Source organism: Podarcis pityusensis (assembly GCF_964106645.2).
Source record: "Podarcis pityusensis genome assembly, chromosome: 6".
Taxonomy (NCBI): domain Eukaryota; kingdom Metazoa; phylum Chordata; class Lepidosauria; order Squamata; family Lacertidae; genus Podarcis; species Podarcis pityusensis.
In genome coordinates, this window is record NC_138030.1 from 27801265 (window position 1) to 27821435 (window position 20171).

Here is a 20171-nt window from a genome sequence, read left to right on the forward strand (position 1 = left end):
TATATAAATCAATCCCTACTATTGAGCTAAAAAAAATGGTCTGCCGTTTTTGGCAGAAAATGAAATAAACAAAATTTCTATCTGTTTCTGACCACACAGGCAATTGCTTTGTTTTATACTAGCCAGAGTGTAAATCTGCAGGACCTCTTGAATTTCATGGGTGAGATCAGATTAGTATGAATGTATGTTATTTGATCTAGTTATCCGATTAACTCATTTATACAGTGGGTGAGACACCAACCCTGCAAGGCATAACACCGCAGGGGTAACTTCAGTTATAGAACTAGGCACCTGGCAGGGGGTGTAATGAAGTAAGAAACGATTAGCCTCGCTGAACTGCTCGATAAACAGAATACAGAGGCCCAGGTTTCACTGACTCAGAACCACCAGAATAGCCACATGCTGTGGGTATGATTCAGAGATAGTGCAAGAGAGAGCCCGCATGTCCTACCTTACAGAGGGGTGTCCTCTATTTGAAGGTGCCCTCCAAATGGCTGTTTAGTCCAAGTGTGGTTTAAAGAAAGAGAACTGTAAGGAGGGAGAGCAGGGCCCCTGAAGCTGCCCATCAACAGCTCTTGAGGTGCTGGTATACAGATCACCTGTTCACAAAGCCTTCTCCATTATGGTTAAGGGTGGAAGAATCTGACCATTGCCATCCTCTCAGTTCCTCAGGGTTCCAATCTTAACTTGGTTCTCCATGTTTCTGCAGTAATTTGAAAATTTTATTTGTTTTCTTAAAAATCCTCATGAAAATTCTTAGTTATTTTAGTGCAAATTTCTCTTGATGAAAATATTTTTGTATACCGTTTTGACTAATGTATACATTTTTTTGCAAGCAATTTCTCCTAATGTAATGCATTTTGTATGTTATTTTCACACACACATATTCATTTTATGCACACTTTTACCTAATATAGGCATTTTTTAAAAAACTCTGGTCGGTTGGAGAACTGCATCACAAAATTCGGATAAATGCAATTTTCAAAGGATGGCTATGCTTCAGTTCTCAGACCATCAAAATTGAATCAAAAACTCAATTTGATAAATTTGGCTTTAAATGTGAACTGAATCAAATTTCTCCCCCATCCCCAACTATGGTAAGGTGCACTGAATTTCTATTTAAATTATAGACATTATTTCTAAATTTGCATCTATATTTATTCATTAGAAATCTTTTGCCCAATGTGGGGCTCAAACCCATAAACCCTGAGATTAAGAGTTTCACGCTCTACCTAATGAGCTATCCCTGCTAAAGACGTGTGCCCAATGTTTAGTGTAAGTCCATGAAAGGTGCACTACTAATAAATTCTTTTCCTGTTTCTTACCTTTGTGGCTAATTCCCTTCGCAGAAAAGGCACTAAAAGCCATCAATAATCCAAGCTGACTTTCAGAGTAGTAAATATGATGGCAGATGCCCATAGCAGAAGTTCACAGGATTACATCATGAAATGTCCAGCAACATAGTCCTGAAGTTTCACCAGGTCTTTTCTCACAACAACCTCCTAAATGACTGAACTGTGAACAGAATCTGCACCACTCTGACCCATCTTTAAAGCCCTTCTATAAACACACAGAAGGCTAGTAGTTCTATTGATTTTATTAACCAAAGCTTTTAAAGCAAGAATAATGATTGGCGTTTATAGGCACTGTTTCTAAGCCACTGTTCTAAGCCACTGTTCCTAACCATCTTTAGAGCAGCCCTGCTCCCTAATGTATAATAACCTCCCCATGTATTGAAACCACCAAGTAAGGCTTTCCTTTGGGTGCCCTTGCCACCTCTAGAAAGGTGGGTGGTCAATGGAGCAAGGGTCTTCTCAGTGGTGGCACCCTGTCCTATCTTGCAAGCATTGAGGTTGGAGAGGGAGACTGGAATGGAACAGAATATCCCAGTGGGGCAAGGGGTGAGGAGAGGCAGATATCACTGGCTGACTTGAACACGGAACAGAAGCTCCCCACACTACAACATATTCTTGGAGATCTCACTTGAAAATTATTAAGCGTGCACAGAATTGCTGCTACAACCATTACATTATGCCAGCTCTCCCTTGACTATCTCAGTAATATCTCAGTGGGAGTTGGCAAGCCTTACTTGCTTTGGGAACTGACAGAAAAGTAGGAAATGTGACCAGGGGAGAAAAAAAATTGCAGTGGGACTTGAGGAGGTACTCACTACTGAGCAAAGCAAGCATGCTGGGATGTTGTATCCTGTGTGTCTTGATGTGACCCAGTTCTGCAGCAGTTTGGCCCAGCATAATGTGGGAAATAGGGGGTAACTGAATGACCTCCCTGCCCCTGCTTCTCCCCCCCCCCCTTTGTATAAATAAGAAAGTGACATGATGCAGCTCAGACTGTATGCCAGTAAGCCTAGCAGGGGCCATCTGCTCACAGTGAGAGGGGATTACACTTTCAGGCGACAAAGGCCTTTCCAACCCCCTCCTCCAGCACAAAGGAAGAGATGGCTGGTGCCACCAAGCTCTGCTGGGGGAATCAACCTTCTGTGTGCAACTGCCCCTCCCCATTCACCGACAAAGACTCCTGGTAATCTCAGCTTCTTGCCACAGGGTGGTCATTCCCAAACAATGCATGGGAGAAACTGCTAACGCACAGTGAGGTACCCTGTTCTTCTGTTGAACAGCTATCAGATGGCTTTTTCTCTCAGTGTTTAACTGGGAGATTTCCACACAGCCTCTGCTGGGGGAAGAACATTCAGAGACATCTCTTGCAATAAGTGTGATTGGGTTATTCAGAGTTAATCCTCATGGGTCAATAGCCAGGGATGATGGGAACCTAGAACACCTAGAGGCCCAAAACTCCCTCATCCCTAAAGGGTGGGTAATTTTTATTCTTATGTATTCTAAAAGCAAACCTTTTTAGATACAAGACCCAAGTGTGTCTCCAGTTTTAACTGGGGCTGTGCATGTCATTTGGGAAATGCTGTAATATGCAAAGGGCGGTAAGAATGCAATATCAGCTGGTGTTTCCTATCAAAAAGTTGTTGTTTTTGTTGTTGTTAATAATAATAATACCCCGCCCATCTGGCTGGGTTTCCCCAGCCACTCTGGGCTGCTCCCAACAGAATATTAAAGCACAATAAAAAGTCAAACATTAAAAACTTCCCTAAACAGGGCTGCCTTCAGATGTCTTCTAAAAGTCAGATAGTTGTTTATTTCCTTGACATCTGATGGGAGGGCGTTCCACAGGGTGGGCGCCACTACCGAGAAGGCCCTCTGCCTGGCTCCCTGTAACCTCACTTCTCGCAGTGAGGGAACTGCCAGAAGGCCATTGGAGCTGGACTTCAGTCTCCAGGCTGAACGATGGGCGTGGAGACGTTCCTTCAGGTATACTGGGCCGAGGCCGTTGAGGGCTTTAAAGGTCAGCACCAACACTTTGAATTGTGCTCGGAAATGTACTGGGAAGGAAGCTTGAGATGCTATTGGCATAGATGGAATCTAGCTTAGCCCTAGTTAACAATAATTTCCTTACTCTGTCTTACAATGCACATTTTTGCACATCCTTTGGATGGTAACTGTTCATGTTTTCACAAAGGGAAAATAAGCACACACCATTAACATCATCTTTCTTCTTGTTACCAGGACTGTGTGTACTTTGCAATAATACAGTACTTTTTTGGGGGAGGGAACTGCCTAAGGAACCTAAATTCTGCACCCCGAAAGGCTGAACTGCATAAAAATTATACATTTCAGAATTTCTATGTGTGTACAGGTTTAGGTTGCCTGGGCAGATAAAGTTTCAAAAAAAAAGTTATGACAAAGTACACACTGCCCTGTGACTGAGAAGAAAAGAGGGTAATGTTAATTGTTCATCCTGTTCACAAAGAAAAACAAACACATAAATAATGAATCATTAATATACTATATATAATATAGCAATTATTATAATGTATGAAGAGACCTGGTGCTTAGAATCGTCACCCCCCCCTTCCCTACTGGGCTATGACGCCTTTGTGATTCCTGCGACCAAAACACATTTGTATGGGCGCCCTAGTGGAGGCCTGGTAACATTTGTTTCGCAGGAGCTTCAACTTAATATCTCTCCTCTCTTTTGGTTAGAGAGTAATTGTATTCAAACTTTGCACATCACTAACAGCCCGGTTGGGGACTTCATATGTGTTAACTTGTACAATCCATCTACCTACTCCTCTTCCCATACAAATCAGTTTTGGGAGGATCTAAGATTTATCCTTGATAAATCTGTGGCTGAATTCCCAAAGTCAGAGATCCTCATAATGGGGGACTTTAATGCCAGAATCGGAGCAGATATAAGCTCATTCACCGATAAGTCGCAACTATTCATAGAAGAGGAGTGGTTTCCTACGTGGAATTCACATGACAAGACCATTAATAGGGCTGGCATCATACTGCTGGAGTTTACCATTAACTGCGGGCTGCACAGCTTGCATGGTACACCCAAAGACTGGTCCGGGGGATGCTATACTTTTCTAGGATCTAGAGGGGCAAGCGTTATAGATTATATCTGGTCCTCTTCGGCACTTAATGATAAGGCATATTGTTTCAATGTGTTCAACAGAACCGAAAGTGACCACCTTCCTATTGCCATCTCCTTCCACCACACACAGCTGGGGCTTCCCAGCTCACCCCACCTCCAGGATTCACTGACCTTAGCCCCCAGTCGTAAGAAGTGGGATATCTATCTGGAGCAAGACATAAAAGTCCTCCTAAATTCCCCTGAGATCCTAGCCCTGAAAGCTCAGCTGGTAACAATGAATGTGAATCATTTCTCAAGTTTCCAACAAATTCTAGCCTACTTGCTCCCAACACTTACGAAACCCTCCCGTGCGAGTCTAACCTGGAAGAATCAAACTTGGTTCGACCAAGAATGCAAACAGTGCAGAAGTAGGCTTAGATTTCTTCAGTCTGATATGAAATCAGACAGCACCCAGAGCAAAATCAGGGAGTTAGCCCAATTCCGTTCTTACTACAAGAAGTTGCTCCAACATAAGAAATTGCTCTTTGCGAAAGAACGCTGGACGGCATTGTCAGTGGCCATTAAAACCCGTGACGACAAGAAATTCTGGAATTTAATTAATGCAGGTTTAAGACCCCCCTCATTCATCGTTAATAACATCACAGCAGCCAGTTGGCACTCTCATTTTGCTCAGCTGTATTCCGCCCCAGATTCCGACGTAAACGCAGTTTCCACTCTTCCTGCATCTGCCTTGCCCACCTGGGAGCCAGTCTCCCCAGAGAGATGTGTACAACTAATTAGCATGCTATCAGGGGATAAATCCCCGGGGGAGGATATGATTCCACCCGAGGTATTCTTATTGAACCAGATGTGGTGGGCCCCTATTTTTGCATCTCTCTTTACCACTATTAATGCCACTCTTAAGATCCCGCCTAATTGGAAACAGAGCATAGTCATCCCAATACATAAAAAGGGGGACCCACAAGATCCGCGTAACTATCGACCTATCAGCCTGCTAGACATATCATACAAGGTTTACTCTAGATTCTTGCTAGAGAAATTAATCGAGTGGGCAGAAGAAACAAAGCTATTCCACCCGGAACAGGCTGGCTTCCGTAAAGGTCACAGCACATCTGGCCAATGTCTTGTTCTATTTACCCTGATTGATAAATACCTAAACAGGTTCAACTGCAAACTACACGCGGCTTTTGTGGACCTGACCTCCGCTTTTGACTCCATTCCCAGAGATAGGCTATGGCAGAAGCTTAGTTACACCAACATAGATAAGAGACTCCTCCTCCTTCTTATGGAAATTCATAATGACATATCGGCCAGAGTAAAATTCGGCCCTCTGGGAGCTCTTTCTGATTCTTTCCCTCTGAATAAAGGGGTCAAACAGGGCTGCCTCTTGGCCCCTTTTCTATTCAATTTCTATATCAACGACATCGTTACAACTATGCAGGCCCTAAATCAATCTGCCCCCTCTTTACAACAGCTCAAGATCCCCATATTACTCTATGCGGACGACATGGTGATACTGTCTTTAACCAAGCAGGGCTTAAACAACATGCTCAGAGGGCTCATGACATATTGTGATACCAATTCCCTCAAAATCAATTTCGCCAAAACCAAAATTCTTACTTTTGGCACGAAAACTCGGAAGTCATTCTGGAATTTTGAGGGCCACTCTATTGAATATTGCTCAGCATTCAAGTATTTGGGAATCACTTTTCAGCATGGGCTTAGCTGGTCAGCTCACCTAAATATGACCATCCTGGCTGCCCGTAGAACCATCAAAGCCTTGGAGAAATTCTTCTATGCAAAAGGCGGCCAGTTGGTTCCACCAATCAGAAAAGCATTTATCAGCAAAGTCCTCCCGATGTTACTGTATGGGGTTGAAATCTGGGGGTGGAATTTAAAAACACTACAATGGCTGGAGATTCTACAAAACTCTTTTGCACGAAAGATACTGGGTCTCCCCAAGGGCTCGGTTGCTGCACAGTTAAGAACAGAACTGGGCCTCCCCTCCATTGTTGCGAGAGCCCACATTAGAATTATTAGTTTTTATTGCAAATTAATCAATGCCCCAGGTTCCCTACTAGCCAGGCAAGCCTTTTTAACTTGTTCTCATTCCAACAAATGGTCCAAGGCCATGGAGACTATTACTGCACGCTACTCCCTCCCAGATCTCGACACGCTGTCATCTTGGGACCAACATAAAATCCGGGCCTGGATTCTTATAAGAGATGAGGCCATGGACCGGGCACAGTCCACCTCAGCTCGCCTCTCCATGTGGCTCCCTAAAGTGAAAGTGGTAAGATCACTTGCCAACTACTTGATAGACCTGACGGAGCCCAATTTGAGAAGAGCGTTTACAATGGCCCGTTTCCATTCTATACCCACGGCCTTCCTGCAGGGGATCTACTCTAAGACCCCTATTACTCAGCGTCTATGTCCATGCACAATGAATGAAGTAGAGGACTTCATACATTTCTTTTTCTACTGCCCTATTTATGACCCAATAAGACCTAAGCTCCTCCTCTTGATCCCGTCCTCCATTTCATCTAAGGAAGACTGTTTGAAAGCACTTCTTGTGGACGCAAATCCCCAAATTTCACGTGGGGTGGCAATCTTCATAGTGCAGGCTCTGAAACTCAGGGCTACTCTGACAGGGTAGTGTGTCCTAGTCCTGGACCTGTTTTAATTCTTTTATTACCTTTTTAACTCAATGTGCTGAGCCTATTTTGGGGCCATTTTATGCTTTATTTATATCCGCATACTAGTTTTTTTGGCGCTGGCAACTAAATCTCTGTATTATTGTCTTAGGGTATTTTAAATGTCATTACGCCAGCAATATCGCTTTGAATTTTGCTTGGTTGCTTGTCTCCAACATTTTTGTATTGTCTTATTTTGCTATGGCTGTATGCTAATGCAATTAAATTAAATTAATTTAAATATAATGTATGAAATTATTATACTGTATATAATATAATATGCAACATAAAGATGTGTACTAGGTAAATGATACAAAGCAAGGTAATTTGTATAATTCTTGCCAAAATAAGTTTTATTTTCAAATTTTGCTATATTGCATAATTTAGGAGATGCGTGAAGAGCTATGCTGAACAGAAAGCCTGGCCTCCATCCTTTGGAAATCCTGTTCAGCAAAACTTCTGACTTTCAGTAAACACCTCCTACATATGTTCAAACATACATTCAAAGCCATGAGGGCTAGAAACTTGAAGAAGGTGAAGAAGATGAAAACCAAAACAAAAAATCTGGGATTCTCTGGATGCTGAATCCAGCATAGTGCTAAGGCAAGGATTTTTGTTTGCACAACATAATGCTCTCCCCATCTCCTGCCTTTCAGTGCTCCCTAAATCTGTTCTGGGAGTTTCCCTAACCATCTGGAGCAGATTTGGGGAGGGGAAAATGGGTGCACGCAAACTGGGTGGGGAGTACAAGCCAAAATCCTTGTGTTGACAGGACAAGGTATTTGAATTCTGAGTCCAGTCAGGTACTGTGTGCTTTTTCCTTCTCTACCCCAGTGGAATCGCAACATAATTACTTGCTGTCAGTGCCAATGGGATGCTCTTCAAGGCCTCCTCCATCCCTTGGAAGGTTGTGCCATTGGCTTATGCTTTATCCATTTGCCATATTTATATTGTGTGTGTGTGTGTGTGTGTAGCATAACTGCAAAAATAGGATAAAACCGCATGCCCAAACGAATATCAGTGCGTTGACCAATATGTTTGAAAGTCAAATGTTAAATTTGAAAGTCAAATGTTAAGCTTTATGAGATATCGGTTCAGTCCCAAAGAAGAGCAGATCACACTCAAGTGTGATTTTGATCCTCCAGGGCCAGGATTAAAATATGGCACCAGTCTATTAAAAAAATTCTGGGGGTTTGGTGAGGAGGTAGTGGATGTGGCAGCAGGGATCCCACAGATATCCGTGTAGCCACTGTGAGAACAGGATGCTGGACTAGATGGGCCACTGGCCTGATCCAGCAAGCTCTTCTTAGCTTCTTATCTGTTTGTCCTTCCTGGGAATTGGATATTTTTTTCAGTTATCTTCTGCATATAGTGACTGCTTTCATGATGTCAGGTGGCTGCACATTATTTTGATAAATCCAAGTGAACTCCGGAGAGGTTTTTGTTTGGCAAAAGGAAACTAAAACCAGAAAGAAAATGAGCTATTCTTCTTCCTCTCAACCTGGCATATATTGTTATCCTTCTTTTGTGAATCACTGGCTCTCCATAATAACCCTGTTAGGTAAGACCAGGAGGGAGAGAGAGAGAAAGCACAATTGAAACCAAGACCAATGAAGCACAAGAACATTACAAAATAGGCAGGAAGGAGTGGGTTGCTTTTGTTTTTGTAATTAACAGGGACAGGACTTCCAGAACTGTTACGAGCTTTGCAAATACCTATTTAGAATCAAGACGTTGCTCCCCCAAAATAAACCCTTTCCAAATTCTTTGGAGCCAACTGCCAAGACTCACCAAGGAAAACATTCCAAAATAGATCTAAGAATGCCTCCACTGTCATCACGACACTGTAGAACGGCAATATGTGCTTATGATGCTTGAGAATTGCTATCTTCATCACCTCCTACTCAAGAGGGGATGGCTATGGTGGTTGGGAGGGTGGAAGCTTCATCTGTCACACTGGTGTTTATACTGCAGATTTAATGTGTCACAGTTTAGTATTAGATTGCACAATCTTCACCCCAAACTTCAGAATGCATAAAGGCACAAAAACTCCCATTTCTTAATGCAGTGGGCTAACCCCATAACCATAACAGTGGCTGTGTACTCATACAGATGGAAGCTGGATTAGAGGGAAATTCACCAAACCTCAATGTTTCATAGAATTATAGACTCATAAAACTGTAGAGTTGGAAGGGACCACAATGCAGGAATCTCAACTGGGTCATACATGAGAGATGGCCATCTAACCCCTGCATAAAAAAGCCTTCAAGGAAGGAGAGTCCACCACCTCTCATGGAAGTCTCTGTCAAACAGCACTTACTGTCAGAAAGTTCTTACTGTTGCTTATTTGGAATCTCCTTTCTTGTAACTTGAATCATTGATTCAGGTCCTACCCTCCAGAGCAGGAGAAAATAAGCTAGCTCCATTCTCCATGTGACAGCCCTTTAGATATCTGAAGATGGCTATCATATCTCCTCTCAGTCTCCTCTTTTCCAGGCTAAACATACCCAGCTCCCTCAACCATTGCTCATAAGGATGGGATTCCAGACCCTTGATCATCTTGTTTGCCCTTCTCTTCACACCTTCCATATTGTCAATATCCTTGTTAAATTGTAGTGCACAGAAGTGGACACAGTACTCTAGGTGTGGTCTGACCAAGACAGAATTAGAGCAGAACTATTACTTCCCTTGACTGGGGTACTTGTTGTTTAGTCGTGTCCGACTCTTCGTGATCCCGTGGACCAGAGCACCAGGGTACAAGGCTTCTGTTAATGCCACACTGTTGACTTATGTTAAGCTTATAGTCTATAAAACCCCCAGATCCTTTTCACATGTACAACTGGCAATCCGGATGTTCCCCATCTTATATTTATACAGCTGGTTCTTTATGCCTAAGTGCAGAACCTTACATTTGCCCCTATTGAAATTCATTTTGCTGGTTTATAGCCAGTTCTCCAAGACGTTAAGGTCACACAGAATCCCAATTCTGTCTTCAGTGGCATGGGTACACCTCCCAGTTTCATGTCATCTGCAAATTTGATTAGCATCTCCTCAAAACTTTCATCCACGTTATTTATAACAATGTTTAACAACCCTGGACCCAGGACAAAACTCTGCAGCAGTATGCTGCACCCCACTTTTCTCCAGGTTGACAAGGAACCATTAGCGAGTACTCTGTGGGTTTAGTCAGCCAACCAGCTACAAATCCACCTGACAGTTACCTCATCCAGTCTACATTTTACCAGCTTCTCCAGAAGAGTATCATGAGGGACTTTGTCAAAAGCCTTACTGAAATCAAGATACACATACAAGATACACAGCATTCCCCTAATCCATCAAGCCTGTAACTCTATCAAAAAACAAAGAAAACAATGAGATTTGTCTGGCATGACTTGTTTTTGAGGAACCCATGCTGGGTCTTAGTAATCACAGCATCCTTTTCTAAGTGCTCACAGCCCTTTCCTGGTATTGAGGACCCACAAACCAGGTTTAATAAGAAATGGCAAGACAGATACAGCAAACATCTGCAATTGTATACCACTTCCCAAACCTGCGGCAGGAGCACACTGGATGCAGAGTAAATGGGAGTGTGTACACAGCTGCATCATAGCTTCCTGTCACACAGCTGTAAAATGAATGGTCATAGATGAATATGGTGTCTGCAACTTTGCAGTTTCCTTATGCATTTAATCTGCAGGGTAGCTGATATGCAGGAGTCTGTCACTTGTAGTCCTATGGATACAAATGAACATCTAAATCTTTTCCCTAGAGCCATGCAACTACAGGGGGTAAAACTCAGAGCGGTGACTACACTTCAGTTTCATTGCAACAGCCATCAACTTTAACACACAAATCAATAAAGGACCAGGCACTTCGGCTCCAACACTGGTGCCTCTGGCCTTTTTGTCACCCACAAATCAGGTTTAATTATCACTTGTGAAAAACAGACACCAGACCAACTGAACATCAAAAGGGAATGTGATAAACTTCCTTACCATATATACTGTCAGTGTCAGCATCGCTCCTCTTGCAAGTTATCCAAAGCTGGACTAGTCTAAGGCCCCCAAAAGAACAGATGTTAAAAGCAGCAAGCTAACCAAATTATTGGGCATGGTGTGCTGCATTAATTACACTGGAGGGGGCTCTAACTGTTTAAAAAATCTCCACAGCAAAGCAAGGCCTTTCATGTAATAATATGGAGGAATGAACAATGGTTTCAAATGCTGGCTAGGTGGTGTGATGATTAGAGCATTGAACTAGGACCTAGAAAACCAGGGTTCAAATCCTGATTTAGCCATGAAGCTCACTTGATGGCCATGGGCCAGTCACTGTCTCTCAGCTTAACCCCACCTCACATGGTTGTCGTGAGGATAAAGTGGAGATGTGAAAAAACACCTTGAGCTCTGTGGAGGAAAGGTGGGACATAAATGTAGTAATAAATACATCAACACATTTTCTGTTGGGCTCACACCCTGAATTCTCCACAAGCAACCCATCATTCTTTTGTACATTTGGCTTTTCCGCTTTAATAGTGCATAAAGGATTTTGCTTTTCTGGGAAGATATGGACACAGGAAGCTGCCTTATATTACGTCAGACAACTAGTCCACCTAGTTCAGCATTTTCTACACAGATTGGCAGCAGCTCTCCAGGGTTTCAGGCAAGGGATCTCTTTCAGAGGCTAAGGCTTTAGCCAGAGCCCTTCTGCAAGCCAGGCCAATGTTCCACCACTGAGCTACTGCCCCTCCTCTTCCCAGCTACACCCACAATTAAATTATGTGTGTTAAAATATAACATGCTGAATGAGCCCAAAATCCAAACTACCACTCAAAGCTATAAAAAAAGATGATGAGTAAAGTGGACCAAAGGAGAGGCACACCGAGCCCTAGTCATCCTTCCCTTAGGTGCTTTATTTGCTGTGACACCGACCCTACGAGCTTCTTGCTCAGCAGTGCAAATACAAAATAACATGACATTGCTCCATGCAGTCCTCTGCCCACCGAATTATAAAAGAAATGCAATGCACCGATCTTCAGCGCTCTCCAGTATATGGCAGCCTTCCACACAGCAGGTCAAAAGAGGACAACTTCAATACGCGCGGGTGGGGAGCGGGAGGGAAGGATTAGAAAGGGCCGGCCTTGGTGACGTCTCAATGTCATATGCAAATGACGGCGACGTCACCCCAGGCTTCCAATCCCAGGCAGCCAATGGGGGTGGGGGCTGAGATCAACCTTTAATCTTAATCCGCTGGTGGAGAAACAAGTAACAAAAGAGGCAAAGACAAGGGAATGTGAAGAATCAAGCAGGGCCGTGAAACTGACTGAGCGCAGAGCGGCGGCTGGTCCTCCAGGTCGAGGAAACGCGACGCCTTGTTTGTCGTTTCAACAGCTCTGCCTTTTGTTCCCTTTTAACTACGTCAAGAGGAGAGACCTGGGCCCCGATCCTGCCTCCTGCAAGCCCGACGAAGAGGGGGGACTCGCATAGGTCACGAAAGCTTGTTGTTGTTACGCCACAACAGCGCATCTGTTCGCCCTTTGCGCTTGGCGCGGAGATACATTTCCATAGAAGGCCGGACGCTGCGGGTTCTCGCCTTCCCTGCCCTCCACCGCACCCCGATCCACAAGTGCATGCTCGGTTTATAAACTATAAGCCAAGAGGCGATCCAATAAGGCACGTTCGTAGTTCGCTTGCAAAGAGTCACACACAAGTCAGAACTCTTCCCGTTTTTATTTTTGAACAAACACCCGGCGGGAGTGACGCCAAGGACAACAAATCAAGTCCGCATTTTGCATTAGGAGCCCATATGCAGCGGTAGCTGGCAGGATTGCAGTGGGTAACAAGAGCTTGCTCTCAAGGAAACAGCTGAGCGAAAAAGCAGGCAGCCAACCCACCCCACTGATCTGCAGTTGATTATGATGAACATTTTCCATTCGCCTGTTATGACCTCAATGAGACAAGCTCCACACAAACAAGGGGATGTTTTGCCTTCTTTCCGCTCCTTCGCCTCTCCCTCCCCACCCGCATCACCTTCCCAGTGTATTATTAATATCTGCAACATTTGGTTGTTGTTAATAGCCGAAGACAGTCAAGACAAAAGGCTCTTTCTGCATTTTGAAGCTAAGAAAGAGAGTCAGTTACAAACCAGTCAGATCCCGAACCCCAGCCTATTATTCCTGGCTGTCTCTTGCGCAGCCTTTTGTTTATTACCGAAGGCTCTTCAAAATCATAAAAGAGCAACCATGATTATTAATGATTCTGTAATTACTTACATTCGGGGATCCGGTTTTAAAGTGGGATATTTTACTCTCAAAAACCTACGATGAGAATACACAGATATATAGATACACGCACCACATATGTCAATTTTTCATTCGCAAGCCAAAGCAAAGGGCGAAGTAAACAGGAGCCTTTCTTCGTCGCCGCCCGCTCCCCTCCAGACCCCCCGTCTCTCTCTCCCTGGTGACTCTAGAGGTCAAGATAGCCTGCTTCTAAACTCAACACAAAGATCAGTCCCTCCTGAGGTTTAGAAGGTCTCCTACCTCAATATAATGTATTCGTGAGTTCCCTGCCAACCAGAGGATGAAATCGCAACGCGTCCATAACAACATATTGAGAAACATAAAGCGAAGCACCCGGCCGCATAGGGACTGTCAAATACAAAAGGGAATTCAAATGGCACACCAGAAGGGAAATCGATATCAGAGATGAACGTCCCTCTCTCTCATACGCACACTACATGCAAAGGGATGGACTCTTAAAACGTCGACAGCAGCAAAACAAAAATAACTCGCAAGCTCCCTTTCGCCACAAAAATACAAGTTTGGAAATAAACCAACCACCCTGGGCAAAGGGAATTGGGGGAGCGGGGGGGGGGAGTAGAACAGCACTTACCTTGCCTTTAATGTCATCAAATGTTTTGTAAACAACACCACACACACAAAAAGAAAACCCACAAGATTATTATTATTATTATTAAGCACCAGCTTTAGGCAGAGTCTGTGAGGTAGTTTTAATTGAAATCAATAATAGAAACGATTAAAAAAAAAGACCCTCCCCCCAAAAAAGGATGCAGGAGGAGGAAGAGCAGGAGGTGGTGGTGATGTGAATGGTGTCTCAGGTCTTCTCAGAAGATATGCACCATTTGCAAACTGCAAGCAGCTGCCCTCGCGTCCGGACGCCCTCCCTCCCCTGGCTGTAGTCTTGGTATTATTTTTTTTCTGTTATTGCTGAATCCCCGGTTGATCTCGGCTCAGAAATTAGAACGTTCAAACAGCTGATCGTGGCGTCACAAAGGGGCCCGCCCGCCGCCGGAGCGGCAGCCTCTCTCTGCAGCCAATGGGAGGCGGACAACGGCTGGAAGGCGGGGCTTTGGCGCAGCGGTGGGGGGAGCTCTTAGCGCTCCACGTGAGCGCTGGGACCCGTGGAGGGGAAGCGGGGAGGGCTCGCGGGGAGGCTGTGGTAGAGGTAGGATCCTGTGCACCGCTGGGTGCCGTGTGGTCAGCGGGGCCCGGGATTTGCCGGGGGAGGGCGGGGAGCCGAAAAAAAGAGGACGCATTCCTCCCGAAAAGACTTGGGGTAGATTGAAGAAAGTGTGTCCGGCTGCTCCCTGGAAACTTGTAACTCGAGCGGGTGGGGATCGGGACCATTCCAAGATCTCCCTCTGCGCTAAAGTTTCCCCATCGAAATTTTTTTAAAAAGTTTTTCTGCAGGACTGTCACGGTTGAACTGCGGGACTGTCGCGCTTATTGAAGTTAAGAAATAGTCATCTGTTAGGTGTGGCTTGTCCACCGGCATCCGATCATTCCTGACCATTGGCTATGTTGGTGGGGGCTGGTGGGAGTTCAACAGTTTCTGGAGGGTAATATGGAGGTTCCTCAGCCCTGGTCAACAGGGGAGATTTGTGCCACCTGACTGACAGTGGGACGTACACTGCCTCAGAAGATGGTGGACTCTTGTGTATTCCAGGCTTTTGAGGCTGGAAGGCCAAAGCAACACAGACTGTGCAAACCTCACACTGGACTTAAATCATCTGGCATTGTGTGCCTCCCCATTCTTCTTCCAGACTCTGGGTCCTTGGTTTCCAAATGAGATGCAAAAGCTGCTCTCATCAGAAAAGAGATTTGGGGAGCCATGTCATCAGCTGGTGTTGGTCCACTGTGCTTCATTAAGTCCAGGGTCAACGCAGCTGTCTACCAGGAGATTCTGGAGCACTTCATGCTTTCTTCCGCAGACGAGCTTTATGGGGATGCTAACTTCATTTTCCAGCAGGCCCTTGGCACCTGCCCACACTGCCAAAAGTACCAAAACCTGGTTCAGTGCCCATGGGATTACTGTGCTTGATTGGCCAGCAAACTCGCCTGACCTGAACCCCATAGAGAATCTATGGGGCATTGCCAAGAGAAAGATGAGAGACATGAGACCGAGCCATGCAGAAGAGCTGAAGGCTGCTCTTGATGCTTCCTGGTCTTCCCTAACACCTCAGCAGTGCCACAGGCTGATAGCATCCATACCACACCACAGTGAGGCAGTAATTGATGCAAAAGGGGCCCAAACCAAGTACTGAGTACATATGCATGCTTCTACTTCTCAGAGGTCCAATATTGCTCTATTTGCAGTCCTTGTTTTGCTGATTTCATTTAATATTCCAATATTCTGAGATTATTAATTTGGGGTTTTCATCAGCTGTACACCATGATCATCACAATTATAACAAATAAAGGCTTGACATATCTCGCTTTGCATGTCATGAGTCTATCTCATATATTAGTTTCACCTTTTTTTACTGAAATAAATGAACTTTTCCACGATATTCTAATTTTCCGAGTTTCACCTGTAGTTTCAAAGGTGACACTAGACTCTTCATTGGTCAAAGTGCTAGTGATTCAAATGAGGGCCAAGTCCAGATGCACAAGGTCACAAAAATAAAACTTTTAGTAGGACTAGCCCATGTGCACAATGCAATATGCAAGATTTTGAGATAGCACAGCTCATCATCTGCCTGCATATTCATGCAATGGGAGAAAACCCCTGGAAGAGTCAAAGATGTATTTCTGAGTGAAAGCATACTGTTAATACATTATTTCAATATTAAGATGGTATTAGAGGGAATTCTTGCTGAATTTGTTAGGTTAACTTTGGATGCTTCCAGGCAGAGGCGATATTTCACAAATGAGATGTTTAATTCTGATTGTATCTGTGCATGCATGGTTTGTCTTATGTTTCCCACAGTTATATTGCTATTTCCTGTCCACATCAGTGGGGAGTTGATGGAATATTTCAGCTTTGTGTGTTCTGGCTCCTCCCCTCAATTACCTCGCTCCCTCTCTCCACAACATATTACTCGGCATGGACACAGGTATTTCTGCCTCTGTGTGTGTGCATCTTTAATTTGTTTACAAGTGTGCAAGACAGCAAGAGCAAACAATGCCAGCCCTTATTAATGTTGTTTCACAATGAACAGAGTGGAGAGTTGTGCTTTATTTATTTCTTTAGGGGCGTGTTTGCAAGCATCCATTTCCATTGGACTTCAATAATAATAATAATGCAAGAGATCTTGCACAAGGCCTCTGTATTTAAAAAAATACTTTTTAAAAAGTCAGGGTGTACGTACTACAATTACAGTCTGCAAGGTTGAGATCTTGAGACAACAGCTGCTCCCAACTGGGTTGTTGAGATTCCTGTGTGCCTTCAGAATGTAGCAACTGGCACATTGACTGGGCTGCTGGAAACAAAATGGCTAGGTTGTGCCCAGGTGAGGAGCAAATGGAAGTGTGGTATAGTGTCAGAAGCCACTCACTGAAATGACACCACACACCAAAAAATTAGCACTAACAAGTTTCCATACCAGTAGAAATTTAGGAGAAATCCTGTATTGGACCCTTAACTGATCTGAATCCACTGTTTCATTGTGTGCACGTTATCCAAAAATTAAAACAACATAAGATAAGATAGATTTAGGATACATTCAAAGCACTATGATACTATTTTAAACAGCCATGACCTCCCCCCCACAAAGAATTCTGGGCGTTGTGATTTGTTATGGGTGCTAAGAGTTGTTAGGAGACCTCTGTTCTCACAGAGCCATTTAACAGTCAATCGCTCTTCACGTGGAATTCTGGGAATTGTAGCACATTAAGGGGAATAGGGGCCTCCTAACAACTCACTCAGAATTATCCTTTGGGGGACGCCATGATGGTTTGCAGTGGTCTCATAGTGCTTTAAATGTATAGCCTGGATGGGCCCTTATTGCAGCAAAAGAGTGGTATTCAATTAAGTTGTACTCGGAGTAAAGGTAAAGGGACCCCTGACCATTAGGTCCAGTCGTGGCTGACTCTGGGGTTGCGGCGCTCATCTCGCTTTACTGGCTGAGGGAGCTGGCGTACAGCTTCCGGGTCATGTGGCCAGCATGACTAAGCCGCTTCTGGCGAACCAGAGCAGCGCACGGAAACGCCGTTTACCTTCCCGCTGGAGCGGTACCTATTTATCTACTTGCACTTGGACGTGCTTTGGAACTGCTGGGTTGGCAGGAGCTGGGACTGAGCAACGGGAGCTCACCCCGTCGCAGGGATTCCAACCGCTGACTTTCCGATCGGCAAGTCCTAGGCTCTGTGGTTTAACCCACAGCGCCACCCGCATCCCTGTACTCGGAGTAGACATGTTGCAATTAATGGACACTACTAAGTTAGGTCCATTAATTTCAGTTGGTCTAGTCTGAATAAAACTTAGTTGAATGCCACCCTAAGTTGATAAAGCGGCCTCTAATCCGCAAAAGTTTATGACACAATACATCTATCTCAGCTTTAAGCTGCTGCAAGAATTTGATATAGTGATGCTGTAGGTAAGAGACTAGTCTGCCTACCCGTTTGCACATTATTATCCAAATGCTGGGTGTTGTTCTCCTCTCTAGGGGAAGTGACTATTGTAGTAGCAGCAAAGATACCGTAGTTTCAGCTAAAAACAGCTGAAGAGCCAGGAAGCGGTGAAAACGATAAAACGAAACCCCACTTGCCTGATTAAAAAGGCAATGATAGAAACAATATCTGCCTTACCAGAAAAACAAGGCGGGGGGGTGGCTGCATCTTGAAGCTCCCCACGTTAGCTGTGGGGCTGACGGCAGGTCACCCACCTCTTGGTTTTCCTGCCTGTATGTTATTGATGTGAGTTCATTGGCCTATATAAACAACAGTCAGTGAATACTCTGGCACCTAGAACTTTGGCACATCCTCTGTGAGCTAGGAATTTCAAGCCAACTTTAGCAGTTGACTTGAGAATAGTAGACAACTCTACATCAGGATAGGGGATTGGATCTGGCTGGTATGCTGGTACTTTATCTTCCCCCATGAGGCAGGAAGGCAGAACCCCCCACCTGTCAGTCACAGGACATCAGTGACATCAGGTTAACTATTTTTGCCCACGTGGTTTGAAATTGAACCATGCACAGTGCTTTGAAGCACCAGCAGTTAGCTGGTTGTTGTGGCTTCAAAGCACCACACAAGGCTCTCTGCAAGCATCAGTGATCAGCTGGGTGAAAATGGGTCAATAGATGTCATTGCAGTGTTGGGTGATTGACAGGTGCATGGGTCCATGGGGTGAGAGGGGTGTGTGCTGGACCAAATCAGCCTCATGGGCCTAATAAGGCTATGAGCCAGAGTTCTCCACTACTGCTCCAGCTCCAGCTCCTACTTGGTGCACATGATGCCAGTGGTTGAAGCTGAGCATGTCCTCCCTCTTACATTAAGACAGAACATACATTAGAGAGAGGTGGTTTATCCGCATAAACATGTGTATTAGCAGACTCATTTAAATAACGACTTAACCAGTTTGTAAATAGAGCTAATTTGGCAGTTCCCTGTGCTCTGTCATTAGAATCCTGTGAGTTCCCGGACATCATGTGGACAAACTAAATTAACTTGCCTTCATTTATGTGGTTGCCTTACATTAAATAACTCTACTTTGCTCTGGCATAACACATTGTAGAATCATGGGTCAAGAACAAATTAAGCATTGCTTATTACAACGCCCTCTAGATGTGCAAGGGTATTCATTGTCCTCCACTTTTAATAACAGAGAAGATGCTGAAGTCAAAATGTTCCTTGATTATTATTTTTCAGGCACCACACAATGTAACTGCAAGTCTTGCCTCACCAGGATTCCAGGGGCACAAAATTCTGCAAAGCAAGGATGAGATGGTTCACGAGGGATATTAAAAAACACACACACCTGTATGTTCGTTCTTCGCAATAGCCTTTGCTGCAACATGAAACATGCACAGCACCGGACAGAGCCTCATTTGAATGTCTGCTTCCTCCTCCCAGCTTGAAACTATGAGCAGTGTTCACCATCAGCCGACTCCTTTCCACCACACATACAAACACCCCAAAACAGCAAACATCTAATTAATAAGGATCTCTTTTGTTCTACACTGAGCCAGATCTATCAGGTGGTACTCTATATAGGTAGGACCAGCAAAATGTTACTATCACACTGTGCCAGTTAGGCACACTTCACACTTTCTGTGTGGTGCATGCTTTGGGTTTCTTCGCATCCTTTTATACTTTGCAATGCTTATTGTGAGAAAGTACCTTACGCTAAATCTATTAACGCTAGCTCTTCAGAAATTTGTTGTTTTTGTTTTGTTGTTTTTAAATTTTTGTGGTTTATTTTTGCTTTTTGATTGTTTTGTGTTACGTGTTTTGTTGTTACTTTTTGATTTTGATTTTTATCAATTTGTATTGCTTGATTGTGGTTTGTTTTTCTTTTGTTTTTTCTCTTTCTTTTTCTTTTTGTTTTTCTTGTAATTTTAAAATTCTTAATAAATATCATTTAAAAAAACAAAAACAGAAATAGCAGCACAACCCTAAGCATGTCTGCTTATAAGCAATCCCTATCAAATTCAGTGGGGCTTACTACTGGATAAGTAGGGTTATGATTGCAGTAAGGTCCATCAGTTAATCAGTGAGTATATACTGATATGTACTGTACACACACATGCAGTTTGAAACTAGGTCCTCTG

At 44.1% G+C, this 20171-nt stretch overlaps 1 protein-coding gene across 2 annotated transcripts in view; it reads right to left on the minus strand.

Annotated features, from left to right (window-relative positions):
• Positions 1-14397, minus strand: part of TP53INP2 (tumor protein p53 inducible nuclear protein 2) — a 36374-nt gene extending 21977 nt beyond the window's left edge. Inside the window, exon 1 of one of the 2 annotated variants that reach the window (XM_081009294.1) lies at positions 14051-14397. The gene's annotated coding sequence lies outside the window, so the exon portion shown is untranslated. Of the gene's footprint in view, positions 1-13698; positions 13845-14050 lie in introns of those variants that run through there. The other variant, XM_081009295.1, reaches the window with a different exon arrangement.
• Between the last annotated feature and the right edge of the window lie 5774 nt (positions 14398-20171).